Below are 18,591 nucleotides of genomic sequence, written 5' to 3'. Positions count from 1 at the left end.
GCTCTGCCCCCAGACCCCGGCAGACACCTGCCTGGGGCCGTGCCGGCGCCGCGCCCGGGCTCGGGGCTGTGTCTTTTGCAAGCCACAGCGAGACTTGCAGCCAGTGCCGGAGGGCAGCGTCTGCAGCCAGGTCCGAGGTGAGGCTGGGGCTGGAGAAGTCTTTGCTCGGGCATCGCTGCTTGTCCGGGCAGCGCAGCGGGGTGCAGAGCGCAGCCGGGGAGTGGGCTGGGCGCTTTACAGTGGGGAGAAGATGCTTAGTCGGGGCCACGATACCCTTCCCCGCTCAGCCCCGGCCGCAGCTTGGAGGCTGGTGCAGAGAGAGAGAAAAAACTTTTTCTCTGGGCTTTGCTGTTGCCAGGCAACCCCCGGAGCATGTGACTCCTGGAGCAGGCTGCGCCGCCCGGTCCTGAGCTGGCTGCTGAGGCTGAGCCAGCCCCTCGCTGCCCCCAGCCTGGCCCTGCGGCCCGTCGCTTCCTGGCTCCCCCTTCCTCACCACTCAGTTGCCCTGCAATGAAAACGAAGCCCCTGTTGTCTCAGCAGGATTAGCCGAAGTAAATTTCCTGGGCCACATAGATGGGGGGGTGTTAGGTGTCTGTATTGAAGTGCCTAATCTGCTTTCTTTGCCCAACTCTTAGTGTAAGCTCCTTAGGAGGAATCAAGTAAGTAATTATACAGCAACTGCTGCTAACAGCACCCATTTCTGAGCCGGGAAGTGGTTGGGAGATAGCTAATGTAACCAGGAACATTGCAAAAGCTCCAGCCAAGGAGGTCACACTGGGCGGAGAGTTAATCCTTTGCACTATTATTTTACATGAGATAAGACTGAAACTACAGTGCTGGCTTAAATGCTTAGTTCCTTGCTCTGCAGCTACCTTAGAATAGTCAGGGCACTTGCGTGCTAAATGACAGGATTGGATAAGGAAGGGGGAAAATGTTGGCCTGGAATCCTGAGGCAGTGGAAGCATGCAGGGTTTTGCTGTGCTGGGAGCCTGGAAAGTAGCTGAGTACTTTTGTTAAATGTGGAGATGTAGTGTTAGTAATGGAGCACCCACTAGGAGCCGTGTTATATGCTTCTGGGTAGTGTTGCTGTCAACTTTTGTGATTTTATTTTTGTTTAGCATCCTGAGCTGTTTGGCAGGGTTTGGTTTTTTTCTTTAAAGCTCCAGATCCGGAAGTCCTGTGACATTGGTAAAATGTCATTAAAGAGCAGATATAGAATATGATCACTAGAGCAAATTCGTGAACTTCAATTTGAGGCATAAGCTTTTTAATGCAGAGCATACAGGATCTCTGCACCATTTATTTTGTATTTATGGGGTGCAATTTATAACAGGAAAGAAATGACTGTTCTGTTAGACCATGAGTCTTTGGTTCCTGAGAGTGCCCCTGCTTCAGACCTTACACAGTGATTAGTTTTCAAAGACAAACCTGTTTTCCGTTTTTAGAGGGAGCACTCCTACTTAGACACCTAGAGTTCTCTATAACTTGTACAAATCTCATTGGCTTAAATAAGATTTGTGTGTCCCTGTTAAATTTATATGGAATCATTAAGCTACTGGTTCTTTTGGAGTTCCTTGTTTTGGGCCAAATTCAATAGATTAAGTCAATGGCTCTCAACCAGGGTGCTATGATTCAAATAACTGTTAGGTACGTAAATGTGATTCACAAGATAAATCCAGAGCTTTCAAGTAGGAATCTATAGTATTAAAAACATTCTGTCTTGCTGTGGTCTGAGTTTTCTGTGAAACACAAAAATCGTGCTATTTTTCCATAGTCAGAACATGAATGAAACTAACAGCTGGCATTTCCCAAAGGGGGCCTTGAGTCTAATGAGAGGTGCCAGGAATCTAAAAATGTGAGAATTATTGGACTATGTAATTCCATCAGAAATTAAAGATATATATCTGAATATATAGCAAGGTAACATACACATTTGACATTTAGCTGATATGCAGAATGAGGTGAAATCCTCTATAAAAGGATGACAAGCTCATGGCAGGAATAGTAGATAATATAGCATCTGCTCTGCTCTTTCTTATGCTCCTCTTAAGTTCTTCTTCGGGTACACTTGCTTCTGTCCCCTGAAGGTATAAATTACATTTAACCAGTTAAAAGTCATGCCCGTGCAAGTTAAAAAATGATACTGTATCTCTGGCCTGAAATCACTGACCCACTGCTGTCAATGGCATTTTTTTCATTGAGTTTAGTAGGACCAAGATTTCACTCCAGCTGGTAATGTGTATTCCTGTTTGGTGAATGCTTCTGAGGGTAGTTTTGTTTCTAAGTACTCTGGTCTGCATTAAATGAGTAAGTTTTCTGCTTGCACCATAGCTAGTTCTTGTCAGATTTACCATGTTAAAGTTCTGATTCACATACCTGGAAATAAAGGGCAATCAGTGACCAAGGCTGAATCTGTAGTTGATAAATAAACCTATGATTTTGGTGTATGCCCTTTTACTTCATCCAGTACAACCAGGGACGGACACAGGCATGGGCAACTGAGTGGCTGCTCAGGGGGCCCGTACAGAAAGGGGGCTTGAAAATGGGGGAAAAAATTACAATTGCAAAAAAAAGTTTTAATATTGTGCATATGCAGGACAGGCAATGTTATCAATTGAGAACAAACTCTTTAAAGACATCGATACCACAGAGATGACAGAACAAGGAGCAACTGTCTCAAGTTGCAGGAAGGGCAGTTTAGGTTAGATATTGGGAAGAATTTTCTCACAGGGTAGTAAAACACTGGGACAGGTTACCCAGAGAGGTGGTGGAATCTCCATCCTTGGAGGTTTTCAAGACCTGGCTAGACAAAGCTTTGGCTGGGATGATCTAGTTGGGGTTGGTCCTGCTTTGATAGGGGATTGGACTAGATGACCTCCTGAGGTCCCTTCCAGCTCTAACTTTCTATGATTCTATGTAATAAAGACTTTAGCAACAAAAACAATCATTATCTTTGGCAAAGTGGGGCCCGATACTAAAAGTTCTCCCTGGGGCCACTGAGTACAACTAGAAATATGAGCATTTCTGAACATACCCTTTCTCCTTACTTAGGGTGCATACAGTTAAGTAGACTTTTAACTTGTATGCTAGTCATCCTCTTTCAGGAGCTCATTATTTCATGAAACCATACTTGCAGGCTGAAATTTTTTGTGGTTGATCTCAGACTGGAGGTGACTTCCTTATATTTTTAGCAAGGCAAATTCATTCATTTTATGTGTATTTTGACTAAAAAGCATAACATTCTCTACATATGTTCAATCAGAAATTATGCAAATAGATAGTATCATGACTACTGGTAGATATAACATCAAATTTGATTTGTAGCTTAGATCAGAGGTATCAAAGACACATGGAGTTGTATCATGTGGTCTGCCTGTGGTGCTGCCTGCGTACCACATACAGTGCCTGCTCCATCTTATGTCCTACAGTGGCAGAGCAGTTGCTGTGTGCAGCAAATCATGCTGTACAGAGGAGCTGAATACTATTCTGGGGCTGTGCAGCAAGCAGCGATGGCTCTTGGGTCATGCAGCACACCCTGCAGTGGTGGCAGCTCCAGGTTCATGCAGCACAGCCTTGGACCATTGGAGCGGGACTGGGCTGTACAGGACTGGGTGTCTGCTCTGTGGTTCTGGTCTTGTGCCACTCATTCAGCCCACGCTGAATGAATTTGACACCCCGGCTTAGATTCTTGCCCGAAGAATCACCAATGATGCACAGCATCTAAGATTGTCCCAATGGTTGCAGTGGCCTCCAGACCGACTTGACATGACTTGGCTTAGATCCATCCCTTCAGTGTTAGGTTGCCAGTTCAAATCCAACCCATGCTAGATTGACTAGAAGTCATTACTTCCTGAAAGATATTCAGTAACCAAAGTGAAATTAAGATAAACCAGTGCATATATGTACACATCTCAGATGGTCACATTTGGCATGAATTGACAGATTCAACAAAGAGGTTGAGAAGTGAATGAGGCTGGGTAGTCTTTGTAGAACAGATCTTGGATGTGAGTGACATTGATAAGTTTGAAAATCTACTATACTATTCTTTGTATAAAAAATCCTATTCTCCAGAATTCAAGAGATCTATTTTTCACTTAGATTTCTTTCCTCTATCTTTGAGATCAAAGGCAGTGATCTCTTCCCTTTGTCATGTAGTTCTCTTGTGTAGGGGCCAGGACAATGAGGGCTGCAACATAGGAGATTTCACTGTTGTATATGAAGCTGTCCATAGGTAGAAGCCTATGAGATCCAAGTAAAAGATTATGACCCCAACCTTTCCCAAGACTCCCAGTGAGAAGCCCCTTTACAAAGGTTTTGTTCAGAGACAGGGAATTTGTGCTTTAAGGATGGGAGGAAAGGTAGGTGTTTCCAAAATAATATGAATATAGTCCTATTTACAATCTAAGTAAGAATTAGAAAGTACGGGAAACCTTTGGGTTGAACTGTTTATTGTAATCCTGTACAGGTAAAATGTTCCTGGTCTCTGTTAATGAATATAAATAACAAAAGTGCTTGGCTTGATCTGCTCAAAAGTCTAACTTGTAGTAAAGGAAGCTGGACCTGGACTTTTGGTTCTGTTTGCTTGTTCATATTTTTTATGGCCTGAAAATATAAACATTTGTTTCAGTGAAGTGGTTTACCAGAATTTCACATTTATTTCACATTTGAATTAATAAAAGTGACTTTTCTACAAACTAAGAGTCATTCCTGTTTTTAGGTGTTTTTTTGATGAATACGCCTTTTTTAGTACCTTTCTTGATCTTTCTTTAATTATTTACTTCTTCTTTACAACTTGGGCAATGAACTATATCAGGAATTTGCTAAGTAATCACCTAAAGTGAAGAATGGGGCAAAAACCAAAATTTCAGTTAAAAATTGAAGGCAGTAACTAGATGACACCTGGTTAGACTTAACGTTCTTCACAGACTGCTAGAATTACAGTAAATAATTAAGCTGCAGGAGTCAAGACAAACAGGGACAGGGCATCCAAGGAGATTTGAGCTAAGATAGATATGCAATGTATGCAACACATCCAGTTCCCTGTGAGGCAAACCAAAACCTCTTTCATATATTGAGCTGACTGGAAATTTGAGCAGTGAAATCCCACTTTAATCCTGATTTACTTTCCATGTGGTTTGCAGGAAATGAGCAAATATTCATTTGGGGGAAGGTAGAATGCAATTTCATTAAAGCCTTTTAATTCTTTTCCTTTTGGGCTTCCTGGATTCACATGATATCAATTGCCCTATCCTAAACCTTCATCCCCATATATGGCTTCTTACATTTTTAGAGTATTGGCAGATGAAAGACATCAGTGTTTGTTTTTTCTTTCTTGTTATTTAGGCCCAAATCTTGTGGTCTTTAAGCGGTCTTTTTTACTCAGTTCTTAGGGTGGAAACAGACATCTGATTTCTCATATGTACTCTTAAATATTTATGTAGAGCAAACAGACATCCTTACCCTTTGTTGCACCACATTACCCACAAATCAGTGGCACAGCAAAAGGAAGTAGTAGGCTGTGCTGCTTTGTTGCAGTAGACATCTGTTACCTTATGGTACTTTTCCCACTGCCCCAGACCTGAGCTTTGGGGAAAAAGTGTTTCTATACTCAGCCAGTCCCGGCTGCCCCAGACCTACACTGGGTGGTGAACACCCAGTGTTCCCTGCTGCTCCAAACCTCTGGGTGTGGGATAGTGGGGGATGCTATGTGTTCCCTTGCAGGGCTGGCTGAGTGTACAAGCACTTTCCCCCTCGGCCCCAGATTCATGGTGTGGGTGGAAGATCATGTCGCCCCTTGCCCCACACCATTAAAGGCAGGACAAAGGACGACTCACCCAATGAAGTGAATCAGCTGTGTTGCAACACATCATGGCACAGCTGAATTGCTCCATTCTGCAGTGTTATTTCTAGCCTCAGAGAAACTTCAACTGTAGTCCATTGACTAAGCAAGGAGTTTGCTTTAGCTCTCTATAATTTTTTTTAAATAGCAGGCCAGCTACACATTTTTCTGTAATATCTCCCATTGATAGAAATATTGTATTGATTAGTATTAATTTTTACTGAACAAAGCCTGTTTTAGGACTGGAAAATTGTTAAAGGTTTTATCATATATAGAGTTCATTAAACTTTGAGCAATGTTGGGCTACCAGCTTTGATTAAAGTCCCCCATTTCTCTTTATTTTAAGTTCTGCTATAAAACTGATGGAACAACATAGCACTTTGACTGTTCTACACTTTCTAGAAGACACCCTGTGTGAGAAGTATAGAAGGTTTTCTTAGTTCATGATCTGTACAGGTTGACACACAGAGGCCTATATAAAGTCTAAGCTATGTTTTTAAAGTGGTAATCAGATAACCTAAGTCAATTAATTACTTACTAATAGTTTATATTAAATTTGGCAAATATAGGATGGAACTGCCATTTAAAACTAAATTATACCTATCTTTTTATACAAGTTCTTAGTGATGTATTATTACGTTTTTTCTCTCTACAGTCTACAGTCTTATGAAATACCTTGAATAATTTCCAGCTGAAGAGAAAGCACCTGATTCCCTCTCACTCAAACCCCTATAACTCCATTAAATTCATTGGAGCTATTCCTGAATTACACTCATTTAAGGCATGAGATAAGGTCCAGACACCAAGCAGTTGATAGTAAACAGTTCTTTTAATAGTTTACCATATTTTGAGATTCAGTTTGAAGTCCACTCTTTTACGGTAATGTTCATTTTATTAACTGCCTTTTTTTCTTCCAGCTCAGCATATGTTTTAGAACAGTTTATAAAGATGAAGTTTAATTAGTAAGCATGGAAATGTGGAATAGAATGGATGGCCTTTAGATTCCACAATCAGCTTTTACTGTTGGTGTCAAGTCTTTTCATGTTTTCTTTGTCTTGCAATTGTTAAATTGGATTAGAAGCGTAAGGATCACTGTAATAATTTTTTTTCTGGATTAATAAAATGACATATAAGAGTTAATTGAGCTCTTTTCCAAACTGGTTTTTTTATTTTATGTATCTAGTTCATGTTAATTTGAACACATTGATTTATATTAGTGTCATATTGTGCCCATTTACACTATCTGAGGCTTTGATCCATTATTTTTACATATGGGATGCCCATCTTGTCCCACAGAGGTAAACTACCTTTCTCACTTTGGGCCCCATGGTCTTCAGTGGAATGCCATGTTGGTACAGGGGCCTACTCATATGGAACAAAGTGCAGGATTGGAGCCTTTGTTGTATTCTGAAGCATCATAAGAGGAAACCACTTCATGTCTTACACACGTTCCAGAAATCCAGATCCTGAGTACTTATCTACCTTTTAAGAACATTAACTGATCAAGGAAATGTGCTATAGTGCTTATTTGGTTTGGGGAAGTAAGGGCTCAAGAACTGGGCTTCATAATCACGTGGATACTCCTTTAGGTTTGTCTAAAATATGAGAATTTGTTTAAACTTTCCATGAAGGTTTCTGCCCATATAGTAGCAATGGAAGCCCAGGTTAAGATATGACTAGAACCATGACTACTACCAGGTCAACTAACTTACTGTTCAGCAAGCTTAAGTAACATGTGAGTCACCAGAGCCTAGCTTTTCTCATGAGGACTATAATAAACAAGTGTTAGCTGGATTTTTTTTGTTTATTAAATTCTCTAATGCACTGTTCATATGTTCACTTGAGCAAGACTTCAGGTTTAAGCTCGATGTTATATACTGAACAAGTTGGACCAAAACCCGAAACTCATGATATTTTTGAACACTGCTGTAACTTTTATTGGCCTTAATTCATATATATATTCACTATTATGAAGTGTAGTAGGTATTTAAATATTGTACTTGAAGTGAAAGGGGTTATATGCTTCTTTGAAATTAGTGGCAGTGCTTTTATCATCTTGTTTGCAATTGTAGGAGTTTTCTTTATTAGTTTTCCAGTTTTTGCCTTTTCCTCTTCCTCTCAAGCCAGCCACAGGCTGTCTTTAAAAACCTGGCTCACTCTACCAATGGAAACCAGTTTAGTTCCTAATATTGTGTAAATGCACCGAAGCACTAAAATTCCTTCTAGTACTTCTGTGGTTACATGAAAGGTATTATCTACAGTCATTAATCTGGGTCTTGACAAATTTGAATGGGCTGAATATCAGGAAATCTGAATTGAATCTCAGATACAAATCAACAGCTGTATGCTATCTTCTGTACCCAGGCAAAGGGCCCATTTACCCATTGGAGTAGGAGAGATCAATCTCCCTAGCACTTATTATGGGGCTGATCTCCTGCTATGGGATTTATGATTTAACTGCATGCAGTCTGGTATAGGAAAACAAGTGTCCAAGAGTGGAAATGCCAAAACTTGTGAGCTAATTTGGCTGTACAAACGTATTGAAACTCAACTTTATATCTCTTAGTAATTACACTGTCTCTTTGGATTTGTCTAAAAATAATAGATGAGTACATTGATAATTAAACATACATACAATTTGATGTAATTTGAAAACATATGTCTTCTTACAGCATATTTCATAGAATCATAGAAGAGTAGGGCTGGAAGGGTCTTAAGAGATCACTGAATTAGGGGTGCACTGATAAAGATTTTTTTGGCTGATATTGATGGCCAATTGACCAGCCATATTGACTGATACCAATCCAATAGCCAATATGCAGCCTGGCAGCTTGGACATCAGTGTCTGGCCAGTAAGTCTGTGGTAGGGAATGGCCATGAGTGGGGGAAAGGATATGGTGGGGTAGATAAAGGCTCCCACGGCTTAGGCGACTGGTAGAGGGTGCATGAGGGTGCATGTGCCCCACCTGATGGGGCCAGTGCCGCCCCCCCCGACGGTTGACGCCAATGCTGTCAGCAGGGCTGGTGTCCCCCCGACAGGGCTGCCGCTGGCAGTGGCTTCTGCGGGTGCCCCCCCCGATTCAGAAGGCACCAGTCATTCATGCCCCATGGTGAAGGAGGAAGTGGGGCATGGGCGGGTCCATCCTGCACCCTGCCCCAGCCTGACTGGGCAGCACCTACCCCTGCCCTTGCCCCAGCCCCACTCCCTCCCTCACTGAGGGGGCCTTGATCTGCACCCCCCCATGCTCCTTCTCTCCCCCCCTGCCCCTTCCCCTCCACAGACTTACCAGCAGACTTCTCTCTCCAAGCTGCCCAGCTACATTTCTGGCTGTGTGCATGCTGTGGCTGCACATGTGCACACAGCATTTATCAGTGACATTATTGGCCAAAAAAAGCTAATTGCTGATAATGTCATTTTTCCTTTTATTGGTGCCTTGGATATGGACTGATATATTGGTGCACTTCTACATTGAGTCCAACCTTCCAGCCATGGTTGGATCATCCTTATCAAAACTATCCTATACAGATGTGTGTCTAACCTATTCTTAAAACTGCAGGAATAACCCTTTCTCATAATTACTAGTACAATGTCCACAAACAACAAGAATACCCTAACCTGCCACTGAAAAAGCAAGGGTATGCAGGCACTGCAAGGACAGGATGTAGTTTCACTCGAGATCCTAAGACTATTATGCCCCTGTTATAGAGGCAGGCACCCTGCTCCTCCCCTCCTTCCCCTCAAGTTTGGCGTGGATTACCATATTTCCAGTATAAAAAGAGGACACCTGTGGAGGGCAGAGAGGAGGGGGAGGAAAGGGGGAAGAGGTATATGATTGTGGTGGGGGGCTGTGATATGCCTGTGCCCTGCCTCTGTCCTTTACTTCCAACCTGCAGCCCTCTGCTGCACCCCCCCAGCCCTGCTGGTGCCCCTTATTCCTGACCTGCAGCCCTCTGCCCCACCCCACTAGCTGTGCCAGTGCACTTCACTCCTGACCCGCAGCCACCTGCCCCCCCAGCCCTGCTGCCCATGCAGCTCACACACACACACATGCATGCACACTCTCTTTCTTTCTCTCTCTCTCTCTGTCTTACCTGCGGGCATGGCCCTGAGCCCCAGCTCACAGCTGCAGCCTGCTCTGTGCCAGCCTATGCAGATCTGGGGGCACACGCCCCTCCCCATGCCCTCTTGAGGTATGCACAGTGGTGGGAGCCACTCCCCCACCCCCCCAGATGTGGCGTGGCTCTATCCTGTACCTCGCTGCAACCTGGCTGGGCAGCGCCTACCCCAGCCCCACTCCCTCCTTCACTGCAGGGAGTGTTGATCTGCTCCCCCGCCATGCCCCTTCCATGCCCCTTCCCTTTCACCACAACAGACTTACCAGCTGCACGCAGCTCTCCATGCTGCTGGGCTGTGCTCTTTGCTGCCTGCTTGCTGGGCTGCAGCTGTGTGCACACACAGGCATTTATCAGCCATATTATTGGCCACATCTGGCCAATTTCCAATATAGTCAATTTTCTTTATATTGGTGCCGATCCAATATTAGTTATGGCCCCCCACTCCGCATGCACTCCTGGGGTGCACACAGTGGTGGGGGCAGGTTATGATCTTTGCTTGCCTGTAGGTGAGAGCAGTGGACATGTGCACCTTGTGCAAAGGCATCCTGATATTCAGCCATTATATGGGATGGGGAGGGAGATTAATTTTGTAGCCTACTGGGGCCTTGTCTTAATTAGAAAACAGTGTTAGACAAGCCAGGGAACTAACAAGTTAAAATCCTAATGGGAACAAATTAGCTAGGATTTTACCACAAGTTGGCTAACATAAGATAAGAAATGTTTCTTTTTCCTTCTAATGTGGATATGCTGTGCAGGGCCAGCAAACATGCCTGGAGTGACAGAGCCATGGCTCTCTTAGTTGCTTAGTTGCTCTTTGAGGGAAGCATGTAGTATGCAACACCAGTGTGGATACATGTAGTACCCAAGGGAAATCATAGGATCTTTACTCTTTCTAGTTTAGTGTGCCTGGGGAGTACAAGTTAGCCCTTCCCAGGCAATGATATTGGTTTACTTATGGTAGTATGTGTAACTATAGTGGTGATGAGCTGATTCACCAGCAGTTTCCTAGCATCTTTAAAAATGAGAAATAGATTTGTAAATTTCCCTGTTGGAGAGTTTGTCCCTCAATGGGGAGAAACAAATATACCAATTTCCCTGGGGCTGGTGGTAAGAGATAGTAAAAGGTTAGGGTGGACATTGAAACTTTATTTAGTGCTCATCTTTTGGAGATTTTAGAGGTTTAACTTCCTTAACTGGGTATGTCTATTAGTGTTTGAGGTAAAGGATTTCTAATTTTTGAACTGCAAACAGATAGAATCTACTGTATTTTAAAAACCAAAAATATTCAAATTGGCAAAAGGTGATTCAATTTTGGCTACCTGCTCTCGAATTGTTAAAAGAAAGCTACAGGGAGTAAAATTTCAGGCATTGTTTACATGGGCCTGCTTGAAAGAAATTGCTTCAGAAGACTCTGGGATGTCTAGTCAACACAAAGATGGGGCCAAGCTGTTTGTTAATTGAAATTCAGTCACTAACCCTCACATTCATTATACATCTTGCATGTCTCACAAATAACTGTGCAGGTGTGCACGTGCCATGATAAGGCAGAAGAGTAACTACTACCAAAATGTCTGTCAGGTGATACTATTGGATATAATTTTTTTTTGTCTCCAGCTTCAGCTTTTCACTTATACTAGTGAAATTTATTCCATTTGCTGTATTTATTTAGCATTAAATCACAAGCGGTATTTTTGTCAGGGTTGTATGTAAAATGATCATAGCTACCATGCAGAGTCCAACTGAAAAATCAAGCTGGTTATCACTTCACTGAAGCTTCAGTGCTGAGCAGATACATGCCAATGTTTAATTGATGCAAGGGGCAAGGATTTCTCAGGGTGATATATTTTATTGGTCCAGTAAAAGATACCACCCTAAGAAATCCTTGCCGCTCCCATAATCTGTGGACCATCGTCCGGGGGGGCGGGGGGGGGCTTGGAGGGGGCTATAGCAACCCCAAAATTTGCCTTAGCCTCCCCTGTAGCCGCCTTTCCCTGCACCACCTTTGTGCAAGCCCCACACCTCCACCCTGGGCCGCTGCTCCTCGCCCCATGTACCTGAGACCCCCACTCTCCTACTTGCATCCCACAGAGGTGCAGCACTCCCGGCCCAACCTGGCCTGCACCTTTGTCTTGGGATGGCAAGCAATTAAGCAAGCATAGATAAAACACATGTTTAAGTGGGTATTGTTAAAAAAAAAAAGAATAAGTAAATAAGTATGTTTGTCCAGAAGATGTATAGCGCAGCCCTCCCTCCTCCATTTTCTGTCTAGACCCCCTGAGCCCCTCCCACCGGGAAGAGGCTGGCATCGTCCCTGGCCATCATGGCTACACCACTCTTATGCTGCCAATGTTTAATTTATGCATTGAGAGTAGTCATTTTGACTTCAGTACAGCTACTCACTCTGCAATAACAATGAAGTCCTTAAGTGTTTGCAGGACGTGAACCTAAGTATTGCTGGCTGGACTGGGCCTATATTTTACTTGATAGATTAGGATCAGAACAATAACAAGTTTTTGGATATTGACTCTGTTTGGTGAAAAAAAAAACTAGGAGTCTGTTTTATTGAAAGACATTCAATTAAAATGAGTTTGTTCTCCTCTTTTGTTGATACGTTTGCTGTAATACCATAGTTTATGTGCATCTTCTCCTTCCACTGGCAGTTGAATCTCATTGCTGTAAATAGAAATGAGACAATGCAATGAGAAGAACATGAGATCTTACTTCTGGTCTACATTAGAAAAGACACCAGCAAACCCTTTAAGAGTAGATTTAGATTTACCATTAAAACTGTGGCATCTGCTGGTATAGTTTATATCAGAGCCTGTCTTTAGTTTTCACACAAGTCTAATCCCTATTGAAGTTAATCAGTGCTTTTGTCTGCATAGAGAATGCAGCAAAGAATCCATTTATTCTAAAAGCCGAGTAGAATGTTTAAAAACAACCTGTAGATGGGGTCAATCCTGCATCCTTTTCTTTTGTGAAGAACTCCACTGGGCTCAATGAAACAACAGCTTGTATGAGTTAAGGCCTACAGAGGCAGTTTAAGAATGTAACATTAGTAATGTTAGTTAGTAACGTTAGTTAATTAATGTAACGTTAGTAACGTTAGTTTGAGCCACAGACACTGTATTTCAAACTCTATGGCCTGAAATCAGTAGCAGTTTTGCTGTTTACCTCAGTGGCAGCAAGACCAGACCTCCAAAAATGAGAAGAACAAGCATGACACAGATCATTTTCAGAAAGGATAACACACTTATTGAATTAGCTTATGAAAAGTGGAACTGGAGCAAGAATGAGGAGTGTCTAAGTTAGGAGAAATAATTGCCTAAGGAAACACACACATGGTTTCCTATAAGAACCAACCCAGGCACCAGACCCAACTTGCCTATTTATCTGAGTAGTCCCATTAAGTATAGTGGCATTTTTGAGTGAAAAGAACAAGTAGATATATGGATATGAGATGTTCACTAAAACTTTTAATCTAGCTACAGCCTTAAATTACTTCTGTCAGCACTGATGTATTTGTGATATAATATTACCCAATAAAGTTGCTTCAAATTAGTCATTTTGGCAAATTATTACATGTTATATATCTTTTTAAATGTAGCAGTGCAGTGTATAATGGATTTTAAAAAGTTTAATTGCTTTAGCTTTAGTCTGACTGGGTAGATTTGGAATGCACTGTTTGGGGCTGATCCCTGGCAGTGCCAGGACCCATTGCCTTTCAAGACTGCATAACGTAATTGAATCCAACCTGCCATCTCAGCATGAGATTTAGGTTGAGAGCAAGCAGTCAACTGGGTAACAAGTTTATTTAAAATACACTGAAACAATAAAAATGAAAATGGCTTGCTGAGAGGATGATTTTGTAGTCTGAAACAGCATTCATCCAACTTTCTCAGTGGTGTATACGGTAGATGTCATGTCTGAGCACGGGTTTTGTCATTGTTTTCTGTATGCTACATAGTTGTAAATACTTCCAATTCTTGGAGATTTTCCACAGTTGGTCCCCTGTTGTCCAATTGTAATTCTACAGCAGCCTTGGGGCCATTAGCAAAGTTCATTCTTATGAAAATGCTTGGAATGCTTCCTTTTGTGAGTTGCTGGGGTGTCTTTTTCTTTTTCCATGTTTGCTTGTTCTTCTTCCCCCTCATGTCATTTGGTCAATTAGAACAGATTTGTGCATATTTAATGTGCTATACAACAAAAGGGGGACTCTTGGGATTTAGAACAGTAATGCCAGAGCTCAGTAGAGTGTGGTTCACTTGAGATACAGTGTGCTTCACATCCAGCTAATACACTCACAACGGACTTATATGGATTAAGATGCCTAATGTTAAAGCAGCTGATTAATACTATCCAATTTAGTACAGAACATGTTCTTTATGCACAATGTATTGGAAACCATTGAAATATGTAAAATGTATTGTAAAGATTAATATTTAATGCCTGCTGTCTTTAGCAAGACTAGTCACAAATAAAACTGTGTAAAACAGGAATATAAGTTCTTTTACACCAGATATCTTTTAAAGTGCTTCATATAAATATCAGTAGTACAGAATCTTTCTGAAAGATTCTATAAATATTAATGACAGGTTCTTGTTGGTCTGACTGCTTTTTCATTGAAGAATGGGAAATTTACCACTGACTTCATGGAAACAGGGTCAGACCTTATATGGTTTAAGGGAAATGTATTTTATAAGTTTTATCTTTAGCTCCCATACCTATTACATTAAGCCTATATTAAAAATAATTTGTGCTCATAGGGCAAGCGTGATGGGGTAGAGTTTTGTTTCTTTTAGTTTACTGGTTGAAATGAGCAGTGGACTTATAAGTAAAAAGTCAATTGCTTACAACCTGATTACTCTTTTACATTAAAAATGAAGGCATCTTTTCATACTATTTGCTATTTATATATGCATATGATTAATATGCAATCATATTTGTAACTTGTAGGAAGGTTTTTTACATTTAGAATCAGCACAGCTGATTTTTACATAGGCCCTAAATATTTATAAAATACCTCAATTTTTCACTATTAGAATCAGTATTGTCATAAAGTGGCAGTATATTGGCCACAAACACTTTATTCTGAACAGCAGGACTTTTTCCTTTTTAAAGATAGGACGTTTTTAAAGTTGATTAATTTTGACATATCTATAAAACTGAGAATGTTTTCCCTTTATTCTTAGTTTGGATTTATACTAAGAGAAGGTGAAAATGTTAGGAGCAGGTTTAAAAATAATTTTCTACTTTTAACAAGCTGTTTGCATTTGTAGCTTTTTCAATTAAAAGAGCTAAATTAAAGGTAGGGAGGATGAGGATTATGAATATCTTTAATGTTGCTAGGAGGCATTTACAGTGTCATTCCTTTGAACTTGATGTCTGCAGGAGACTTGAAGCCTTTTTTCTTTGTAGGAAAGCTTTCCTGCTTGGTTTCAATAGATTAAAATCCTGAATTTCTTTAGTTCTAGGATTTATGTGGAGGCATTAGCAGAAATGAATCTATAGCTCTTTCATGATTGTATTAAAATAACTGAACTGGAAAAAAAGGTAATAGTTTAACATGGAAAACAATAATTTCAGATTTTTAAAAAAAGAGTATGTATGTGAACATTATTAAAATAAGATTTGGTACTGACATTTTTATTTCACAATCAGCATGTGCTGTTCATATTTTTACTTCAGGCTAATGCAGGGGTGGGCAAAATATGGCCCGCGGGCTGGATGAGGCCTGCCAATGATTGTATCTGGACCACAGCTGCCCCTGTGGTGCTCTGCATGGGGCCAAGTCCTGCCCACTCCCGCCCCCACTCTCACCTACCCAGCGCCCACTAACAGCACCGTGCTGGCCCCAATCCTGGCCCCAAGCAGTGTGCACAGCTTCCTGGCAGGGCAGCTACTGCAACTGCCCAAGTACTGCTTGGATCTCCCCCCCTCCAACAGCTCTTCCTCCTCCCCCCCCTGCCTCTGCTCCCCCTAGGCAGCAGGTAGTGCAGGGGTAGTGCAGCAGGTAGTGTAGGGATGTGTGCCAGGCACCAGGTGCCCAGCCAGGCTGGGGGGAAGCTGCAGCTGGGCAGCTTCTTCCCCAGCATGCAGGGCTCCAGCTCTAGGTCCCGGCCGCCTTCCATCCACTTGGCCACCCGCAGATGACTGCTCATCATGCTGGGTGGGCAGAGTGGGTGGAAGGTGGCTGGGAGCTGGAGCCTCACATGCTGGGGCAAGAACTGCTCAGATGCTGCTTCCCCATCACCTGGCTGGGCATGTGGTGCCTGGCACAGGTCCCCACAGCTTTCCTGTGCTACCTGCTGCCTGGAGTTGTAGGCCTGGGATAAAACTAGAGCCATAGGTGGCAGAAGGCTGGGGCTAATGGGGCTAAGCCCCCCCAAATTCTGGGCAGCAGTGCCAGTGCAGAGGGCCACAGGGCAGCCCAGGTGCAGGCTCTGGGCAGCTGCAGCAGGGGATGCATAGAGACACAGACATGCAGCTGCAGCCTGCATGCAGCAAGGATCACAGTCTGGTGGCTTGTGGAACACTGCCCACCACAGCAGGTGAGTCTGGGAAGGGCATGAGGAGAGAAGATCAAGGCCCCCCCAGGTAAGGGAGGGAGTGGGGCAGGGGAAGGGGCAGGGGCTGGAGTGAATGGAGCCATGGGATGGTTGGATCCCAGGTGGCTCTTCCAAGGACATGGCGGGGCTCCCACCACTGCGCACACCCCAAGGGAGGCATGGCGGGTACATGCCTCCTGGATTTGTGCGTGGGGTGGAGGCGGGCTGGTCCTGCAGGCTGGGGCTCAACGCCCTGCTGCTGCAGCCTTGGAAGCTGCATGATGCCATGTACCTGCTGCCTCTGGACAGGCAGGGGACGCTGTGTAGCAGTGTCAAGATCTTGTGTTGAAAAACCTGGATTAGTGAGTAGGTAACTACAGTGGAAGCAAAGCAACAGAGAGGGTTTTGGCTGAAGCATGCTTTTCCTTTTCACTAGGTGTGGAGGAATTAAGACAGAATTTTTACAGATTTAGTCTCATCTCCCTGAACATTCCAGACACTCATGCAGCGTTTGACAGAAATGTAGATGCAAACACTAGTAGATCTTTTGAATTCCATGGGCAGAATTATTATGGTGGACTGCATCTTTGCTTTGCGTTCTCAGTGGCAGAACCAAAAGTCAAAACATCTTTTATTAGAATAAAGAGGAAGATAAAAGAACACCTTGCCACTTCTTTTTGGGGGGGATTGTCTATATAACAGATATTGTTTGTCAGTTCTTATTTTAAAGACATTGCACTAATAGTTGATATGTTTGGTGAAGAAAACATGCTTTAAAGCATGTTCCATTTCAGAAGCTGTCTGTCTTAGTTTATAAGAGGGGCCACAAACTGGAGTTTTAATTTTTGGTTGAACTATTTCAGAATGGAACAACTTAGCTTGGGATGTAGTAGATTCTCCAGCCCTTGACATCTTTAATTCAAAACTGACTTTTTTTTTTTACAGAGATGCTGTAGCTCAAACAGAATTTGTCAGGGAATTTATTGGACAGTTTTTTTGCCTGTCATTCAGGTGGTCAGAAGAGATCTTCATAATTGTTCATTTTGTCATAAAATTCTATGGATCATGCAATTAGGGCTCCTGGCAGATGTTCTGTTAAAGGTGCAATGGGATCTGATCTGCAATCCCAACAGCAGCCCCACATGGGCGTGGCAGGAGGCACATTTGTGGGATCAGGGATTAGATCTGAATCATGCCATATTGCTGAGTGGGGGAGCCCGGGAGCATGATTCTAGGTTCTCCCTGCAGTGGCAACTACTAAGCCTGGTGCTCCTACAGCTGGATGCACCAAGTCACTTCCAGCCTTGGGAGTGCACTGGAGGCTTGAAAGCTCCAATTTAAAGTGCAGTGGGAACCAGCTTCTGGCTTATTCCCTGTTGTATCACAACATTAATTGCTTGAATGTGTGGCCAGGTTACTATTTAAAATGTGATTAACTGCTTAATCACTAGGGCTGTGTGAAATGGCACCGTTCCATTTCGACTTGAGTTTCGAGGTTTTGACAGAACAGTGTTTCGTTTTGAATTTCATTTTGATTCAAAACCGCTGTTCCGTTTCACTTCATCGAAACAGTGACGCTGTTTTGATGTTTAACCCATTCGCTATAATGGGGAAGCTTGAAACAGTCTCTTTCATCCGGCAGGCAGATGCGGGCCTACAACCCCAGAAGGGCTGCAGGGGCTGTGCCAGTTCTCCTGGGGCTGCGGGCCCCCGATCTGCCTGCCAGATGAGGGAGGGAAGCCGGGTGCTGCCACTTGGGACCGGGGGAGCTGGGGAAGGGAACTGAGCCTGATCACTCAGTTCCCTGCTCCAGCACTACCATCGGGCTGGGGAGAGGAACTCAGCCCAGCTGGGGTTCCTTTCCCCAGAACAATTATAGGGCTGGGGAGGGGAACTGAGCCCGGGCTTAGTTCTCTTCCCCTGCTCTGCGATCGGCTTCCCACAGCCTGGCGGTGGGAGGCGGGGAGATCCAGGGCTATGCTCCTGGCTGAGCCACATGGGGCTGTGGAGCTACTGGGAACGCAGCCCTGGTTCTCCCCTGTCTCCCACCACCTGGCTGCTTCGAAATATTTTGACTAGTTTTGTTTT

At 43.2% G+C, this 18,591-nt stretch overlaps 1 protein-coding gene across 4 annotated transcripts in view; it reads left to right on the top strand.

Annotated features, from left to right (window-relative positions):
* The window catches only part of LRP2 (LDL receptor related protein 2), a 208,573-nt gene that overhangs the window by 706 nt on the left and 189,276 nt on the right, over window positions 1-18,591 (top strand). The gene's annotated exons all lie outside the window — the stretch shown is intronic.

Source organism: Alligator sinensis, unplaced genomic scaffold, assembly GCF_000455745.1.
Source record: "Alligator sinensis unplaced genomic scaffold, ASM45574v1 scaffold143_1, whole genome shotgun sequence".
NCBI lineage: Eukaryota > Metazoa > Chordata > Crocodylia > Alligatoridae > Alligator > Alligator sinensis.
The sequence above is the reverse complement of the archived record's forward strand: the minus strand, read 5'-3'. Positions and strand labels throughout refer to the sequence as shown.